Source organism: Alosa sapidissima, chromosome 19, assembly GCF_018492685.1.
Source record: "Alosa sapidissima isolate fAloSap1 chromosome 19, fAloSap1.pri, whole genome shotgun sequence".
Classification (NCBI taxonomy): domain Eukaryota; kingdom Metazoa; phylum Chordata; class Actinopteri; order Clupeiformes; family Clupeidae; genus Alosa; species Alosa sapidissima.
The window spans coordinates 6501690-6521791 of record NC_055975.1 but is presented as its reverse complement, the minus strand read 5'-3'; the positions used below and the strand labels follow the sequence as shown (position 1 = coordinate 6521791).

Genomic DNA, 20102 nt, shown 5'->3' with positions numbered 1-20102 from the left:
CAGAGTTCACAGGACGTAAGCAGGTCATTGTTCCTATAGGGGGTGAGCACTCACATGAGACTCAGGTAGTGGACAGTATGTGAACTCGCCTAAAGGGTGTCATATTAATCTTACAGTGCTGAATGCTCAGGGACTCCCATCATTTCCCAATGGGCTGTAATGTCTTGAGTGTCACATTAGACAATGCACAATACAAACACTATTTTTTTCTGATTGTAAGAAAATATGAATATTTGTTAGTAGTTCTTTTTACAGTATACTTCTACCAATAAGAGACTGTACACCAATATACTGTAAATCTCACAGGCTTCTTGCATAGCACAGGAATTCTGGAGCTTTTCACTATGTTGGAGCAGGAGCTTTATGTCACCAAGCAATCAGAGAAGGAACATCAGAGAGTGCCTTGGGCCGCCCACTGAAGTAGATTAAGCAAACAGGCCATTAAAAGTGTAAATGCTTTCTCCCAGCACAGGCCCAGTACTGTGGCTTACTGTCAATGAGGCTGTGAGGAAGTGCTGTGAAGAGGTCTTTTTTTTAGACCGGTGATTAGCCTTAAATATGGCACAAGTATTTTACCATGGCACAGCAGTTCCTGTTCAAATCAACCAACAAGAAAATTGTACTTGATGTAATGGGCATTTATCCTCTAGACACGTGCAAGGGGGCAACAGGCAGTTAAGTACAAATATTGTTATATATATATATATGTATATATATAAATATTTTGTTACATCTGATTTAAATGTTTAATGGCAGTGGAAGTGACTAAGTATTCATGATAATTCTATTATGGCGTGTTAGAAACTCTATCATTGCACATTGATCACAGCACAACTGCTTAGCTTTTGCTCTCACCATATATTTGAAGGAAAGATGACCTTATGATTATGCTCTGTGCAAATGGATAACACCAATCAAATTATTCACAATCAGAGCCATCCAAGAATGTATAGTGTTATATACTACTTATTTGCCACTGAGTAGCACTCCAGCCTTGTGTCCCTGTCCTGCTGCTGTGTTTCAGGCCGATGTCTGGCCCTGGCTGGTCCGGTGGGCCTTTGGTACCCGTGTGGCATGCCAAACTCAATGGCTTGAGAAATGAGTTGGTTTCGGGGGCCAGACAGAGCCTCCTCTCAGGGAGGCTCAGGGCCCATCACCATCGCCTGTCCGTCTGCTCCCATACACTCCAGCCTGGAATGGAGCAGAGATTTTCTTTTTTTTTTCTTCATTCACTGAAGAGTGTCACCTCTTTCGAGTCTAGCCCCTGGATTTCCATCACAATCATGCTGGTTGGGCAGAGAAGCTGGAATGGGAAGCTTGTCCCAAGTGGGCCACCATACGGAGAAAAGTTGTTAATCGGCTTTGAGCGGCTTTAAGAAGCCAACTCGATTGTTTTGAATGAAAGTGCAGTCTTGTCCGACGCACTGAGCTGACTTGAAATGTTTTCACACAGTGTAGGCGATTTACCAGGTAACTGCCACTGTAAAACCTCAAGGCACAATGTAGCACGTCTAATCTTCTTTCGTTTATTATGCCTCCATACTGCATTTTAATTAGCAGTGCTAATTAGCCTATTGACACTTTATCTCACATTATGTCAGCAAAGCCATAGTAGATCTCTATCAGTGGTCTTGCATAACTGAATAAAAACAATGTGAGCTGCACGCTTCACACTCCCTTGGATTATCTGTCTTACGGCAAATAGCAATGACATTTGAAGTCAGTCATGTGATTTGCTCGTTTCAAAGGAGAATTCCGCCACTTGGTTCAATCCTAATTGGGGACAGAGGAGTCACCTGCCAGTTTCGTCCAGTTTCCCTGTGTTTTTATTACCCAAGCAGGGAGAGCGAGACGCAAGTCTCTGTAAATGACCTTCAGCATGTAAACAGCTCCACAGGCAATCCCGTGGGACGTGGCGCAAACTAACATTGAGTAGCTGTCACCACGTTCCGCGTTCTGACACCAACATTACTCACCTGTGCGTCAGTGCCCGTCGTGAAAGGTGTGAATGGGATTCCTCTTTTGGTTCTTCAAATCAATTTCCACTCCCACTCACATCTGACAGATATGGACCATGTGGGACTGTCAGATGGAGGGGAAGGGGTGAGGTGCAGGGAAATGGGCTCTGGTTGAGCGGTGGTCAAGGACAGGGCAGAGAGGGCACTAATGTGTATGGAATGACCCCCGTGTGCAACCATGTGAGTGTAAGTGAGCAAGTGAGTGAGAAAGTCTGGTGAATGGTAGCAGGTCATGTCTCTCTAGAGTTCAGATGGGGATCTCTGGTTGCTCAGTATCATTGAAGGAATGTTTCCAGTTATCCAGAATGATTTAGTTTAATGTGAAAATACCGTAATTTCCCAACTATGGTATTAGCCGCGGTTTATACATTGATTTTGCAAAATTTCTTCAGCTATGAGGTTAATACATGGGGGAAATTAATATTGTATTAATATGGTTTTGGTTTTTGTTTACTTGCATGAAACACTGTCCTGTGGTTTATACACAATGCGGATAATACACATGAAATTACCGTATAGTATACATTCATACATCGCTACCAATCTATGCTCTATCTATGCTATGCCTATCCCTGAGTCTAATTCTAAAGCCCTGATGTTCTGCCTCCACTGTAGAGTTAGAAAATCAGAAGAGAACATGTCCTTACACAGAGGTCTCAGGCATTAGTTTTCAGATTGTTTCAAAGCTCTTTCATTCTCGAAACCACCGCTGCCTTTTATATAAAAAAAAGAGATACATGGCTTCCACTGACCTCTGCAAAGTATCAGGTAGGATTTAAGGCTTTTATGCAAATGGCATCAAATAAAATGCATCAAAAGGACGCCGTGTGTCGAAGTAAAGTGTTAATGGTGACACGGTGAGTTTTATGGCGGTCATCAGCGAGCGGTGCTCTGAAGTCGGACTTCCCCTGCGGGCGCCCGCCACGCGCTCCCCTTTGAAAGGCTCGTTAAGGCAGAGATTTGGCCTTGGGATGAAACGGCACTTCTTCCATTTTGTTTCACGGGAAGGGCAATCACCCCAAACACACACATATACATATGCAGAAACACACACACACACACACACACACACACACACACACACTGCACCGCTCCCCTCACACACACACACACACACACACACACACACACACACACACACACACACTGCACCGCTCCCCTCACACACACACACACACACACACACACACACACACACACACACACACACACACACACTATCCACATTCCCATTCACCTCCCCTCCAGCTTTTTAGATATTCAGATGGGTAGAGCCAATTACTCTAATAAGGCTGCTATACACTGACTTGCTCTCACTGTCCAAATTCACCTCGTATCTTCCTCCCGCATGGGGCTTTCCACAGTTGCTCCCTGTCCACAAATAAGGTTGTTACAGCCCTCCTTTGTTGAACTGTAGGCCTTCATTAATGCAATCTCTACAGTGATGGGAATGATATTGTGAAATGGCCCACACTACAGTAGGGTTAATTGTGAAACGCATTAAAAGGTATGTAATGTTTTTCCATTAGTGTGCTGGAGTCACACTTCACTTGCTTAGTCCATCGTGTACATATCACCTCCGATGCAGATTGGCTTGATTTTGCTTTCCATTGCAGTGTGGGAGGTGTGATAAGGAGTGTGAATGTGTGTGTGTGTGTGTGTGCATGTGTGTGTGCATGTGTGTGTGTTTGTGTGTACGTGCGCCTGTGTGTGTGTGTGTGTGTGTGTGTGTGTGTGTGTGTGTGTGTGTGTGTGTGAGTGTGTGTGAGTCTGTGCCAGCATGTGGAGCCTGCCACGCACATGCCTCCCTCTCTTTTCACTCTTTTGGAAGCCGACCGCAACAGGGAGCCACAAACAGCTCTCTAATGGCCGTCATCTGGATAACTTCTCAGAGAGAGAGAGGGAGGGAAAGAGACAGAAAGAAAACATGAAAGTGGGAGAGTGTGGGTGTAGAAAGAGCAAGAAAGGGCTGAAAAAGAGCATAGGAGAGAGGGAGGGGGTGAGTAAGACAAAATAAAATGTGTGTGAAACGGAGGGGCAAAAACATATGAGCTAGTGCAAAACAACTGGAGGGAGAGGAAGGCAGAGAGACGGAAAGAGAGAGTATGAGAAAGAGAGAGAGAGAGAGGGGGGGGAATACTGTAAAGAAAGTGTACTTCTAAAAACAGTGAGCCTACAGGCGATCGCAAGCTGTTTCACATTGGCAGGATGTCACAGTGCCTGGTTGCACACAGGCTCCATCAGTGCAGCAGCAGCAGCAGACCGTCAATTACCATCCGAGAGCCAGAGCCGCGCCTCCCCTCTCCATGATCCACTCTCACACCGCCCCACACAGCACCGCACACAGCCACCACACCGCACTGCACAGCTCCCCCCTCCATGATCCACTCTCACACTGCCCCACACAGCACCGCCCCACACAGCACCCCACCGCACCCCTCTCCATGATCCACTCTCACACCCCCACACACAGCACCGCACACAGCCACCACACCGCACTGCACCGCTCCCCCACACAGATGGCCCTGATGGGGCAGAGGCGCTGGCCTGTTCTCACCTACTGGGGTGTGGAGCACTCTTTTTGGCTGCTCCGAGGTCTCAAAACGGTAGGATTGTGTGTGTGTGTGTGTGTGTGTGTGTGTGTGTGTGTTTGTTGCTGGTTCAGTTGACAGTGGCTGGTGTTTGTGTTGGTCAGGGCTGTGTTCCCCCAAAAGCTTTGTTACGATTGTCATAACTAAGAAAACAAGCGAGCGAGCAAGAGTGAGAGTGTAAAATGGTCTCTGTCTTTTAGCAATATAATTGCAAGGAATTGCATTCCATTTCTGTGAACTAGTGTGAGTACTGTAGTCTGCCTGGTGTTCAAAGGAATGGCTGTTGCGTGAAGCTCTCCCCATCCCCAAATGAGTATTGGATGACTGTTTAGCGGTGTCAGTGGAAATGTTTTTTACATGTCTCCGCATTCCCGAGACCTACTAGGGCTTGAAATGTAGACACGAACAGGATGTGAAATAGGGCCATGACATAATCTCAGTCACTCTGTATGAACATGTGCTGGTGACCATGTGTCAGTGTTCATATAGCTGCCAGTCGTCTAGAGAACGTGAAGGCAAATGCTCCCTGGATCACTTCAGTGCCATCAGCATGCAATACCACCCTCTCATTTAGCCAAGGCCTTGGCTCAAAATCAATGCAAATACTCGCAGGATTGAAGTCACCTTGAGTCCTTGAAAGCATGTCAGAGTCCATAATGAAGATGGGTGTTTTTTCAGCAGCCGTCCATTTCTTTTCTTTTTACATCCCCAATATTTTCTTAGCTTAGTTCCCCCAGCACACACACACACACACACACACACACACACACACACACACACACACACACACACACACCCCTGATATGAAAAGCCATTAAATCGCATCCATTCATTTTTATTTGACCCACCACTGAGAACTGGTTGTGTCACACATGGTTAATAGTTTGGGGATGGCTTGCTTCACAGGCTGTTAACCAATGGCAGCCGAGGTAAATACGAAAGGACTGACCCCCAAAATCCGGTGATTTACCCTCGGCACGTCCCGGTCTGTATTCCTTGGTTTGATAATACTTGAGGTGTCATGCAACTTAAGTGTGTATTAATGTGGTCAATGCTAGAAGTTACTGTAGAAATGGGTCTGCCTGGGTCCAGCTAATCTTGCTAGTGGCGAGCATAATATCCTACTGTTGTGTTTACAATTTCTCTCCAGTTATCAGGGTCAAATCCACCATCAGGACTTTTATTTAGCATAAAAATAGAAACATAAAATATGGAAGCAAATTTCACAGATGTGTGTGTGTGGTTTGCGTGTGTGTGTTTGTGCTTGGGGGGTGGGGTGGGGGGAGGGGTACAGTTGGGGCTGGCAAAGATGATGCTTTCTCCACCACACCACTCAACTCAGTTTACCTGACTGTACATGCTGACATCATAGCCCAGCGTGGTGCTTCTCCACCATTCGCTGTCCCCGTTCTGGACACTAATCTCTCCTGCTGTCACTCTCCGTCCACCCCAGACCACCTGTGGGTTTCATCACTTGTCAGAAAACCTCGAAAAAGCAACATCAAAAGGTGGCACACTAAATTAGTCCGCTTGTCAACACAGCCCAGGAGAGCCAAGTTCTGCTGGCTTCCAACCTACAGTTATCTCTCCGCCAATAGGTGTCACAGCAGTTGAGCTGGTTGAGCTTCTTTTAGCTTATGAGATCTAGTTGTACACGTATGTAGTAGCATGTGTATGTAATAACCCTCCTCGCCATTTCCCTTTGATTGCATAGCTGAGTCAACTAAACTTATCTGCCATGTGTGTGTGTGTGTGTGTGTTGGGAGACTCGGCTCTGATGTAAAATGCATAAACAGAGTCGGGTGGCTGCGTATAGAGGGGTGTGTGCCGGGGGGGTGGGGGGTGTGAGGGGCTCCCCAGAGGTGCGGTGGATGCTGCACATGACTCATTCATGTCACCCAGTGGGGAACGCCGAAACTCGTCGCCGCCGAGGTGCCCCAGTTTTTATCTGTAACAAAACCTCCCACAGTCTAATCACCGTAAATGTGTGTATGTGTGTGTGTGTGTCTGTGTGTGTAGTGCAGTGTAGTGTGTGGTTGGGGCGTAGAGAGAGTTTACACATTTTTGGACTCAATGTTCTAGAACAGATCTTCTCCATGTTTCACCTGATCAAAAGGTTGACCATAATAAGTTAGTTGTTGCCTAAAGATGAAGATGGCCCTAGAAACAATGTTTTTATTACTGTTTTAATTTCCAAATCAAGTCTGTGAAATGGGTGAGAGACTCCTTCTGAAAACCTTCTGAAAATAATGGATATCTTCGCCCGCGCTGCAAGTCAAGGACCCGGCTCTTGCGTGCAGGTTGCCATAGATACAGAGTGTTGACTCAGTGACTCCTCTGAGCACCCTCCACACCGGGAGCCCTGTCAGCGGCGCGGTCTGTCACTGCGTATGCACTGAGAACATACGGATGGAGGCTGTCTGGCAGACACCAACATGCCCCCCCTGAACCCTCCACCACCACCACCACCACCACCCCCATCTCCTGCCCCAGCCCTCGCTGTGCAAGTGCGTCACATACAGCTAAAGGGGTGGAGGGTGGGAGGCTATTGCAGGGTCCACTGTCTGACCAAATGATTCTCTTGACATGACGGGTCCGGCTGCAGTTGCCCTCTCTGACTGGATACCAGATCAAATAAGTGTGTCACATAATGACACATCATTCCCGGCGCATTCCAAAGCACGGGCCTGTTCTGATGGAGACGCCTCTGGAAAGCACCCAGTAGACTGTCCAAGCACTCTCTCATCTCCCCCCTCCCCACCCCCGGAATGTGATTTGGGCTGATGTAGGAATTTCAATTTAGGGACTAGGGGGCGAAATTTAAATAGGCCCCTGTCTCGTTATCGCTGGGATGAACTGATTTCACACCTCGCAGATAGCTTTCGCAAGTAAATTGATACCGAAATAGGTCCCCCTTTTTTCGAGAGTCTTTTTAATCTGTCTGATCTGACAAATAATTTACTGATGTCTTCCAGCCTCTGCTCCCCTTAGTGCAGTGTTCAAATAGGTTAGACTGTCATGACTAAAGCAGCACAAAAAGCTTCTGAATGTCCAGGAGTTCTCGGCATGTGTTCCGTGAGAGGCGGAGGACCTGGCTCTGCGAGAGTGTCAGTGGGCTGGCCCTCAGCACGAGGGAGTCCCCATATGGGGACTGTCCCCATATAGCACATGGAACACTGCCACTCTACAATGGCACACACATTATTATATTTCACTGCACACTGACAGATTTATGTGTGGGGCTAAATGATGCGAAATGTTTTCATGCGATTTCACCCGTGAAATACCCACAAATGTCTCTGTTTTTCATTGTGTCTCCCTCTTTCACTCACTGTGTGTAAATGTGTGTGTCTGTGTGTGTGTGTGTGTGTGTGTGTGTGTGTGTGTGTGTGTGTGTATGTGTGTGTGTGTGTGTGTGTGTGTGTGTGTGTGAGTGAGAGAGAGAGAGAGAGAGTATGTGGATTTTGCGCATGTGTGTGGGTGGGCATTTTCTAGTGAGTATATGTTCCAGTGTGTTGCTTGCGTGTTGATGTGTGTGAATGTACGTCCTTATATGTGTGTGAGTGTATGTCCTTGTGCATTTGTATGTGTATATATATGTGTGTGTGTGTGTGTGTGTGTGTGTGTGTGTACTCTACCCCCTGCATCTCAAAGCAGTGACCCTTGAATTGGCCTCTCAGCATTTTCTCCTCAGCTGTGTGATTAGCAGCGTGATCATGAGCGTGTGCTGTGACCAGTGAGCGTGTGGCAGTGATGTGGTCATCATGCTGGAGCTGCCATATCCCAGTGCTGCACCCTGCTCCCTAACCCCCGCCTGTCACCAAGGGCCGTCCTTGCCACAGATGGCACCTCAGACTACAACTCCCAGAGTGCCTCTGGTCAATCTCCCTCTCACCTTCCTGGATGTTTACTGTGCTCACGTCACCTGCACTCTGTGCATCGTGTGTTCTGAGGGACAGTATTATCCGCCTCATAATGGACAATTATGCATTATGGCTCACCCTCCCACGCTTGCCACAGCCATTTAGCACAGAGAGTATGTGCTTGTGTGTGTGTGTGTGTGTGTTTGTGTGTGTTTGCGTAATATACAGTGGTCTCGCAGGTCACACTTTTGCGCACCCCCTGCACTGTTAAATCATCGATCGGCCCTGCTGGAGAACGCAAACACGATGCGTTTCGAAAAAAGAGCCACTGTGTGCACAGTCTAGTTGTGAATGGAGCATGCAGAGGCACGCCTGACTGCCCCCCCCCCCCCCTCTCTCTCTCTGCCTTCGCCCACTTGCTGTGTGCATTGATGGAACCTCTGCACTTCCTCTTGATGCGGCTGGGAGGTTTCGCCTGCTGCTTCCTCTCCTCTCCTCTGCTCTCTGCGCCCGCTGCTGCTGCTGCTGCTGCTCCTGGGTGTTTGGGTGGATGTGGCTCTCTTGCAGAAGAATAGGGGTTATGTAATCTCCTCCCACAATGCTAATTTGTGGGGAGCACCTACTACAGTGCCATACAGAGTCTTCCGGAAGAGCTCAGTGCCAAAAAAATGAATTTGATTTTCCTCGAGAATCTACACGGTCAGAGATAAGAGTCAGATGCGTATAATATAGTATATATATTGTGTGTATATATATATATATATATAATCCAGCATTGCATTAGGCACTATAGCATTGCATTCATCACATAAGCTTTTGTTCGCAGTATATTTTAGGAGAATTTACGTCAGACTGACTGTACAATCTTGACAAGTATTTATGGGACTATTTAAGATACCATTTGGGGCTTTTCAACGTGTCACCGGAAAAGAGATAATTCGCTGATCTCTTTTACTGTGATGTGTCCAAAATCTTGCCCTTTCCCTCCCTTAATGCCCAAGCCTCTTTAGCCGCGCCAACCAGGACACAGCGTCTTATTAAATGCAGTGTGCGTGCCTGTCACGGCACCACTCATTCCCTCGGTGTTTCTCTCCGTCGGCCGATCTGGCAGTGCAGCCCGCAGTGTGATCTCATGCGGGCCCTTAGCTGCCGGAGAGGGCGGAGTGCACGGGCCTAACGGAAAGATAATGAGCTTTCCGGCGCCCATCTTGAGCTCGAGACGGCGGCATAAGCTCTCCTTACGATATACACAGGGCGACATCAATTATGGATCTACCTATCATTGTTCAAATTTAACTGGCATAAAATTTGACAAGTTAGAGATAATTGGGTATTAAATTGTATTAAATTGACCGTAGAGTGAGACAGATTTGTGGCATGTTTGATATATTCAGTGTTAATTCAGCCAAAACAACATTAATCTATCGCAGCAAGTACCCCTCTGCCCACCCCTATTTGTTTTTCGCTTGTCTGTTTTGCTCATATTTGTTTTTCAAACACTTGGATGTGATCCATTTAGCATGTGTGTCCTATTTTCAGGAAAATAATTTATTTTCCTTGATCAGTATTCAGCTAAATTAGATGTATGCATTATTGGAAACTGTCTTCTAACTACTAACTTACTAAATCATCTGAATGTCCTTTTACTACAAAACAGGCTAGTCTGGTTCCATTGCCCAGTTTATGTCTGTCTGCCTGGGAAAAGTAAACACTCTCATCACAACACCATGTCCATTTAGTCATTTACCAGAAAACCTCTGATTATTATTTAGATAGAGATGATGCTACCCCCCTCTCTCTGAGTGTGTGTGTATGTGGTGACAGGCTATATCTCAGTGGAGAGGGCAAAGCGTACACTCCCAGATATGTGCCAGCTGCTCTCCCATGAGCCTTTGGTGTTAGAAATGCAAATCAGGGTGGAAATGACATCACAGGGACTTTAATCAACTTCAGCAAAGGAGCAGCAGATGTTATGATATTTTCTGAGTCAGCGCAGGGCATTTAAATATATGCAATGATGCCCATGATGCACAACAGCTCTATAAAGATCTCTATAAAGGCTCGGAGAGCTCCATTGCAGAGGTCCATTCACGCCAGTGTGATGCATTTAAAGTCTTCCTATGAAAACTGTTGCCTCAGGAGATGTTCCCACGAAGAGTTTATCTCAGCATCAAAGTAACCTTGCATTAATTGCATTAATATAGTGTATATTGTGTAATACACTGTATACTGCTTGCATATAGAATATACTGTATTGTACAATAATAACTTTAGGAATTGTGACTACCGGTAATCACCTTCAATAGAATTGCACAGTCCTAAATGGGCTATTTTTTGTAATTGGTCTTCCTTACATTTGTTGAATATAGATGGATCCTCTGATCCTCATTCCAGAGAGGGATTGGCTGAATTGAAGTTCCCATGTCATTCTGAACATTTGTGGGAGAAGCTTAAAAGTAAGCCAGGTTTTGGTATTGGAAGCTGCCAATTCACATGCCATTTTCCCAGCTAAGCCTGTAGAAGTGGCAGTGTGGCGCCACAGTAATGGACCCAAGCGCACAGCCCCAGCTCACCTATCCCACTTGCAGGGAAATAAAGGAAATAAACGCGGCAGCACTCGTGCAGTCAGAGGACACACCAATGGGAGCGTGATGTGGCTGCAGAGGTCACAGGCAGTAAATCAGCTGTTTATCACCCCCCCCTGCTCTCTCCCCGCCCTCCTCCCCTCCTCCGTCACTCTCTCTCCTCTCCTCTCCTCTCCTCCAGGAAGTGATGTGTGCAGTCGCTTCGGCGGTGATTTGAGAGGGGGATAAAAAAGCAGGGAAGGTGATTTCTCGGTTTAGCGTTTTACGGGTTTCACTGTCGAGCATCAGAGGAGAGCAATGAACCATCATCAGGGCCACCCCGGGCAGTAAATAAGACGGCAATGCAGCCCATATCTCATTATATTTTATACTGCATTATTATTTATCTAAATTTACAGCTCATCCCTAAAGAGTCCATTTTAGGTGAACACTATTGGTCCTGAATGTCATTCCTGATCCATATTTGGGCACAGACATGCTGTGTAAATTATGCAAATGCTCAGTGAGGTTAAAGCATTTTTAAAGGGTGCTTCACCTCAGTGAACCCTCTCCCCTACCTGCTCCGTCTTGCACCGTCACGGTTGTGACTCGTATTTATCACCTGTGACAAGCAGACTTCTGACGTTTATGAGATGCGTATTTCATATTTACAACATTGTTCCTCTTTTGTTAGCATATTAGCAGGAATCATTCTGTCCTTTTGTCAACCACCCATGTAGGTGGTGTCCTTCATGTTTGCTTGGATGGTTTAACTAATATGATGAATTTATCTTCTCCCACACCACAGTCACAGATATCTTTATGATTACAGTCACGTCTAAGAGCAGGAGTTCAAACTAAAATATGGAGTGTCTTTTTCTGTTGTTGCAATCAGAGATCAACTTAAAAACCATGCAGCATGTCGACATGTGTGGGCTAGCATGGTGATGTGTGTTTCTAGTTAACCATCTGTTTCCAGGCAACCTTAAGTGGATGGCTCAGTGTGGTGATATGACAACCTCTGTGTCTGCCTCAGGAGGAGGCTCTCTGCTACTCTAGGGGGAGACTGAAAACATGGCCGCTCTTGCACTGCTGTTGTGGCAACCAGAAAGCCAATAATTGAAAGTCTCACTGTGTCAGCCTTCCATTCATATTCTCTCTCTCTCTCCCTCTCCAGCTCCCTCACTTCTGCTTTTCTGTCCTTTTTTCTGTCTTTCTACCACCCTGTTTTTTACTCTGCCTCCGTACTGATCTGGTCAGTAATTCCCACATGCCCACTGACTTGATTTGCTCATTCGGTTCAGTGTGACACTTGTGAAATCCATACAGAAAACACATCACAACCAATTCAGTGTGTCTCTCATCTCAGACACATCTCATCACACAGACAGGTGAAAAGTTCAAAATAACGAACACAAGATAGAGGAGCTTTATTGAGCAACAAATAGGACTGAAGACCAGTTCCAAAAAAGACACTGTAAGTGTCGAGGGAGAGAGAGACACAGACAGACAGACAATAAAGGAAATCAAAATGAAAGGAAAGACAAAGAGCCCTCTGGTCAGATTATTTTACACGACCCTGGGGAGAAGGGACGAGGACGGGCATTTTTTATATGGAGCTGGCCCCCAGGACGCTGCCGCGGTGCCCCTCCTGGCTCCTGGTCCCACCATGTCCATTTCAATGGGACTATAGATTGCTCGCTCACTCTGGCCCATGCGTCTGCCACGCTGCCCTCAGCCCGGGCTGCTGATGCTGAGGTGGGTGTGGAACAGCCTGTGGCAGGAGAGGAGGTGGCAAGTGCGCTTCATGTAAGAGTTCTGCTCCCCTGGTCTCCAGATGCAGGCACAGGCACAGGCACACTTCAGCTCGGTGAGGATTGAGGATGCTTCGCCGTGCTGCTTAGATGGTATTTGGACACGAGAGGAGAGAGGTGGAGAGGCAGTCACACACTCTGTGATTAGGTGCTCTGACGGGCTATTGTTTTGGGTTATATTTGGTCAAGTGCAGCAATGGAGTCATCTCAACTTTCACGAGGGTAGAAGAGTGTGTGAAGAGCAGCGCTGACAGGGCATCCTATTCTTTCCTGTCTCTTGCAGCTGAACACACACCCCCTCTGAAAAATAGTCTGGGACTCTAACAAAGCCACGTCTGTCAGCATCACCCATACTGGAGGGAAGTAAAAGCCCTGATGTGTAGTATGGTGCAAAAGATTTTTTTGGTTTTGTTGTTGTTGTTAATGCTTGGCACCGCAGAGGGGAAACAGTCTCTCAGTTAGGACTTTTACTTTGTGTCTGTGCAGCCACCAGAGCCCAGGGGGCCGCTAACGAGGTTACGCAAGCTGGCATGATCTTCCGTAATGAAATTTGCAGCGTATCTCCCTCTCGCAGGTGCGCCGGTCGCCCGTTTCGTCGAAAAAAAGGCTCCGCCAGGCAAATTGACTCGAGCGAGCGCTGTACGACACCCCCTCCCGTGGGAAGATGTCTCACTGTTAATGACTTTGTTTTGCGGTCCCGACGTAACGTGTAGACTCGGGGACAAGATCGGCACAAGACACGGTTGCGCAGCTTTGTATTTTTCTCCAAGACGTCAGCAGCGTCACCATCATGCGCGTATGCAAACGCAGCGTCAAGGCAGCGTTGACTGTTGATGAGCGTGGATGCTCAACAAGGTTATCAACAGTGTTTCATAAAGTGCTCTTTGGTGCCTGGTGCATGGGAGGAGGTGGTATATTTTCTTTTGTATAATTCATTTGCGGTGTTCTTTGGAAGAGGTCAATAGCAGTCTTTTCATTTCACTGCCACTAAAGCAGCCTGTAAAGAACTGGGCCCTTCACTTACTCTAATTAGATTTCACAAGGAGATGTGCTTTCCTCCTCCTCTCCTCTACCCTTGCGGCCACTGCCTCACCCTCATCTCAAGCGTTTTTGCCATGTGTGTGTTTATGTGTGTGTGTGTGTGTGTGTGTGTGTAGCAGGAGAGGTGCTTGTGTGTGTCAGCGCTCATGCTTGTGTGTGTTTTCATTTCTCTGTTCGTTTACCACTCTACACAATCATTACACATCATGTTGTGATTCACTCATTAAGCTGCTGTCACTGACAACGGCAGCCAAATTTCCTTTTTTTTCTTTTTTTTCCCCCTCACATCTCTCTTTATTAAGCCTCCATCAGACGAGGCCAAAAAGATATGAGCGAGATAGCATCAAAGCAAATGATTTAACACACTGACTCTCCTCTCCTGAGTGCTGTATGGGGAGCTTTTAAAAGACAGTATTATGATCTGACCCACATGCCTATCAGTTCCATCTTCAAAGTCATTAGCTTCAGCCCAAAAGCCCAATGCAAGGCAGGTGGGAGGGGGAGATGAGATCAGGGGCTAAGCCAGGATTTTCTCTGGGGGAGGGATGTGTAGGAGGGGGACGCTGGTGCACTGTACAGTGCTTACCTGAACTCCAAACCAAGCGCTATGACTTAGATATGGATCTTCGACAGGACTGCGATTGATGCTCAATTTTCAGCCGTGCGCCATCATACGCGTACTCATTCATCTCCAGATACATACATCTAGAGAGGCTTTATGGGTGTGGCAGACACTGACTGCTGGAGGTTATTTCTCAGGATCTATGGAGGAAGATTTGACGCCCAGCTTCTCCGCAGTGGCGGCGAAGCTGCGGAGTTTGAGCGTTGGTCGCCATGACAACCGCACGTCTTATTTTCGGCTCCGTTGAGGTTCTTGGCCGCGAGTGCATCCTTGAACATTACATAAGGGAATTACTCACACAAGGGGTTTCCTGTAGAAAAAGGGCCTCGGTCAACTCTGCGGTGGAGAGGAGGGGAGGCGTGTTTGCACGCGGCTTAGCTGTGCTGTGCCAGAAGTTAGAAGTGTGTCTCATATCAGCTGTAGCCAGCATCTGTCAGGACAAAACACTTCATCACCCACAACATCTTGACCAACAGTCATTGATATGGATGTCATGTGGGATGGCCGTGAAGCATGTGAGTGCAATTCCACTTGAATAATACATTTCCGTAAAAGAAAGAGTCCATAATCCTACGTTGTTTACTAGTGGAAATAAGACACTTGTCTCCTAATTGGAATTGTTCAGGCCTGTGCCCACCCATACCACCTTAGAACAATTTGAAGCGTGGGTCTCTCCTGACGGTGCCTTTGCAGCAGAGAGCTGAGCAAAGCACTGATAACACACCTCGTCACCACGCCGCTAATTCCCTCTGTACGATAAGCATTTTGTGCATTCAGCCACTCTGCTTATCACTCATTCATTATCTGTCACAGCAGGTATATGGGGAAAAATGAGACCGCCCTTGGTGTGTGTCTGAGAGTTCTACAAATGGAGCTTTTTTGTATAAAGGAAAGAGAAGGTAACAAAAGGGTTGTTCTGGCAATTTTCTGTCCTTGTCAGACAGATTTCCTGGGATAAGGTGTTAAGTTTGATAGTTCTGCATGTTAAGCCTCTGAGAGATGCCGGGAAAGCGGGAGAGCTTCCCGTTCCATACAGGTGATGATGGTGAGAGGGAGGCAAATTGACTGTTCCATCACTTTTAGATCCCTGAGTGCTTTTATATGTGGGGCTCATCATGCAAAGTACACTTGTATCTTGCTGGTTGGAATGCGCGACCATAAAAGGCTGTTATTTGCATCTTCAGTGTACCTATGGTGTCCTTGTGTAGACATGTTAAAGTACGGGATATCTATGGACTTATCTCGTTTTTACCTTGTGCATTGAATAAGTGTAAGGTGCTTGGTGCTTTATTACATTAAACTTGTACGTAAAAGATGGTATGTACATAAAAGATGGGATGATCTTTTACATACAGTACAATTTCAACTCAAGTCATGTATCACCACCATACTAGGCAAGCACACCTGGTATAATATCCTGAAAACTGATTACACTGTTTGACAGATGTGCTCATGCGGCGAATTGTTATTTGATCACCTAGGAAAACATCCACTTTTTCCATCTGACAACACAAGCTAGTGGCGAATTACCTCGGCCCGGATTACAAAAGGCTCCTCCTCGCACGGCAGTTTGCGATTGCCTGCCTCCACTCTCGGCATCTCGGTGGTGTCGTTTCATTGCTGCCGGCACCTGGCCTCACCCCCCTGCCGAGCGGGAGATGGAGGGGTGTTGGGGACGGGGTGTGTGTGTGGGGGGGGGGGGGGGTGAAGAGAAGGTGGGGGTTGATTGCACCATCTCACGCTGTTATCACGCAGCGGGCATACGCGCATCCGTCTTCATCCAGTCAGCGAGCGTGAGGCGGCGGGCCAGTGAATCTGTGAATAGACATCGCAGGGCAGCGCAACGAGTGGGGAAGCAGAGGGGCTACGGAGGGAACTGAGCAGCCAGTATGCCCACAATGCTCCCATGATTCTTAAGAGGCATTTATACAGCGGCCAAGAGCAGGCGAAGAAGGAGAGGAAGGGAAAAAAAGAGAGATAGCACGGTGAATCAGCTGAATGGGCTCTGCTCTCCATCTACACGCCGTGCTGTTTAAAATGTGATGCTCAGCATCCCTGATGCATTGTTTGGGTGTGAACAGGGAGAGTAGGGATTATCTGGAGATCGCTAAACACCCAGTATTTTTCCTGGCTTTACACTTTTCCTCACACGTGTACATTATTGTAATATCAGTCTTCAAAGTGGGAAAAAAACAATAGTTTTTTACTCTCTTTAAGTCTATTGCAAGGTTCCTGAAACACCAAATGGACCTTGTGCCACCTATCGGGAAAATTGCCAAATTATCAAAAACATTGAGAATGTGTTGAAGGACTTGTGTAAGGAGTAATAGCAACACAGTTGGCCGTGTACTACAGAAGAACATTTATTGCAGGCACTGCTCTGTTACAGTGAACAGAAGAAAGTAAATCTCTTTGAACGCTCCAATAATTGTAGGTTAACACCCAGAACCAGGGACATTTCATTACAATAGCTGACCAAGCCCTGGAGGAAGAGTTCATATGAGACAATGGCAATACATTATTACTGTGAAAGCTCATTATGATTCAAACGCCTCGCTGTGGTTAGAGACAAGGCCCACCCCCATTGGTGTTGCTGACTAATAAGGTTTTTGCAGGACGGGGGGAACAGTGGCTTTCTTTATTGAAACGTATTTCTTTGTTTGGGACCTTGCTGACATTGATGTGATTTGTCCCGTAGCGTTGGTCGGCAACACTGTCACACACTGGGATTGTCTCTCATAGTCTCTCTGTCTGTTACGATGATCTGGTCTGATCTTAACCACAAGGAAAGAAGTGGGTAGACTGTAGTGGGTGGACCCCCCCCCCATCCCACCCGCCCCCCAGAATCTAATTGCTGTGCCCATTGTCGGTCCCCCAGGGGTTAAGGACACATTCTCCCCGCTTTGATTTTCTAATAAAGAGGCAAATTCCAGGGAGAGCGCCTTTAACCTTTTGAGAGATGGATAATCAAGCAGCTTTATCGATTGCTTTGTTTACGCACAGTGAAGACTTGGTGTCCAGCTTTTAGGGACAACTGCTGTTGTTGAGCCAAATAGAAATGTCATAGTCTTTGGTCCTGGCGGACTTCAAAAGCTTTGTCAGAGGAGCCTAGGAAGATGCATGAACAATGAGCCATCTATAGTATTCAAAACATTTTGTGTAAACCAAGGTCATGGTCAACATACTGTAGTCACCATTTTAGACATACTGCCCCAAATGTAAAAAAACATGGGTAGACTGATGAGATGTTCTGCTGTAATCTTTGTCTACCTTGGTCTCTCCCGGATATTTTCAAAAGTAGAATGCCAGATCCATTAGAGCAGCTTCTCTACAGTTTGGAAACTTCTACCAGAGCTGTGAAATCTACAGAGAGTTTACTTCAGCATCCAAGTTAATTTTCTGGCTCAATTCTTTATGAACTTTAGTCCAGTCACTGGTGCAAGAGAAATATAGGGATCTCGCCCAGTCACACTCACTCTAAGAAGATGCATTGCTGTTTCAATGCTAATGCAGTGGAATGAGCAGTCTGTGTTAAATGGTGTAGTTTGACATGTGGGTAAATCTAGGGTTAGATATAAACTTTAGTCAGAAATGGATGTTGGTAGTAAGTGATATGGGCTTGCTTGGTGTTGCATGAACCTGGTGGATAGAGAGAAGTTCTTAAAGCTAAAAATGAACTGTTCAGTGAGTGGAATATTATGTCTAAAATGCTTGGTCCTAATCCCAAGTAATTTATGCAAAACCCACAGATTAATAAAAAGGTGAAAACTGTACTTGGATCCTTAAATTGTGACCAGACATGTGTAAGATGGACTAGCCTGGTATGATAGATTGTAATTTAGGTAGTGCGGATGCCGTCTATGTTGGATTCCACTTGCTATTTGGCCAGGGGTTGCTGTTTTGATATAATGCATGAAATACTGCAGTTGTAACACTCCGATCATTGGGATAATGCGCAAAGTGCTGATCATGGATGCAGTTTGTCAGGATCCGTAGCCAGGTGCCCCCTCAACCCCCTTCTCCCCTTATTTACAGCAGGTGACTCTTGTGACATTTGTGATGATGAGCCCACATTGGATCCCAGAGCTTTGTCTCGCTCTTCTGACAGCCGTGTTTACGTGCAAAGCCTCTTATACAGTCTGGAGAAAGTCCAAATGATGTGCAATGATATCCCCTCCTATGCAAACTTAATGATGACTAGCAAATGCAGCGGATTCAGCATGCACTAATGAGGGAGAGCACAGTGAGCAAGGACATTCTGACATTATAAACAAAAGGCTCATTTTCTGAAAAGCATAAATGAATAACCGAGGGCCGTTAAGGGAAGTTAAAGTTCCTGAGGGCCATTGATTGAATTCGCTTAAATCTCCCATGTCTTGCGTTTATGGGTGCCGTGACATTAAACATTGCCAGTATTTTCCGAGTTTGCCTGGAAGAGGGAGTGAATTTAACAACAAGAAGCCCAGGGTTCTTTTTATACCCTTCCTGGCATTCACTCCCTTCCTTGAGTCTGATCTTGTTTGATGGAAGTCACAGCGAAGCCCTACTCTGTGCATAGTTCCCAGCAGAACGGCTCAGCAGCTACTGTAAATATTCAAGACTAACTTTGGATATCAGCCGCCGAATCCCACGCTGTCCTCTGCAAACACAAAGAAAAGAGACAGCGCATGGAGCTGGAGCCACAGAGCGTTGCGTAACCTGAAAGGACCGTCACACCAGAGCAAGAGATTTTATTTCTCAGCAAAGTCCAGTGGTCACTGCATAGAGAAACTTACTTACAACCTAGGAGGTCATTCAGCAGAAACTTCTGTCCTATCATTTAGCATGTGATCCATCCCATCCTAGGGAGTCGTGGTAATTGGAGTGCTTCTACTCCAATTTGCAAACATTCTCATTTGTGAATTCGGGCACCAGAGGGAATTATCACAGCTTGCTTCTGTTTTGTTCGATTTTTTGTTTTACTTAACTCAGATTTGCATTTTCCCATGTTTTTTCATCACCAGCCTTTACCGAGGGCAGCTAAACATGGCCCATTAATGTGTCTGGGTTTCAGGGAGCTGTTCAGAGCTTCTGGTTACACACCACCACATAATGAAAACAGGCTCACTGTCTTGGAGAAGATGTCAGTAAATGTCGAATGAAATATCGTAATGCTGTGCAGGAGTGAGTGTCTCAGAGAGTCATTCACCTGCGGCCGCTGCGTTTTCACCAGATTAAAACGTGCCCCTTCCATCGACAAAATATGTGTTCCCACACACTCTATCTCCACAGTTTCCCATAAAACATAACCTTCACTTCGCAACGTCGAGGTCTCACTGCCCATGCAGGTTTCTGTGAGTGTAGCTCTCCACTGCAGCTTTTTTTTTTTGGGGGGGGAAGAGAGTGATTTTTTCATCTTTACTGGAGCAGTCTGTGATGGGCGCTGGATCACAGGACTCAGAGCTGGCAGCACCCATCAATCTGAGCTGATTTACGGTCGGACTGCAGCTGCTAAAGCACAATCTAAGTCCCTATTGTCAGAGAGTGGAATCAGTCTATGAACATATCTCAGCTGTAATTACACACAACCTCATGGTATTTTACAGCTAC

At 46.4% G+C, this 20102-nt stretch overlaps 1 protein-coding gene across 3 annotated transcripts in view; it reads left to right on the top strand.

Annotated features, from left to right (window-relative positions):
• The window catches only part of dlgap2a (discs, large (Drosophila) homolog-associated protein 2a), a 165434-nt gene that overhangs the window by 88945 nt on the left and 56387 nt on the right, over positions 1–20102 (top strand). The window lies entirely within an intron of this gene.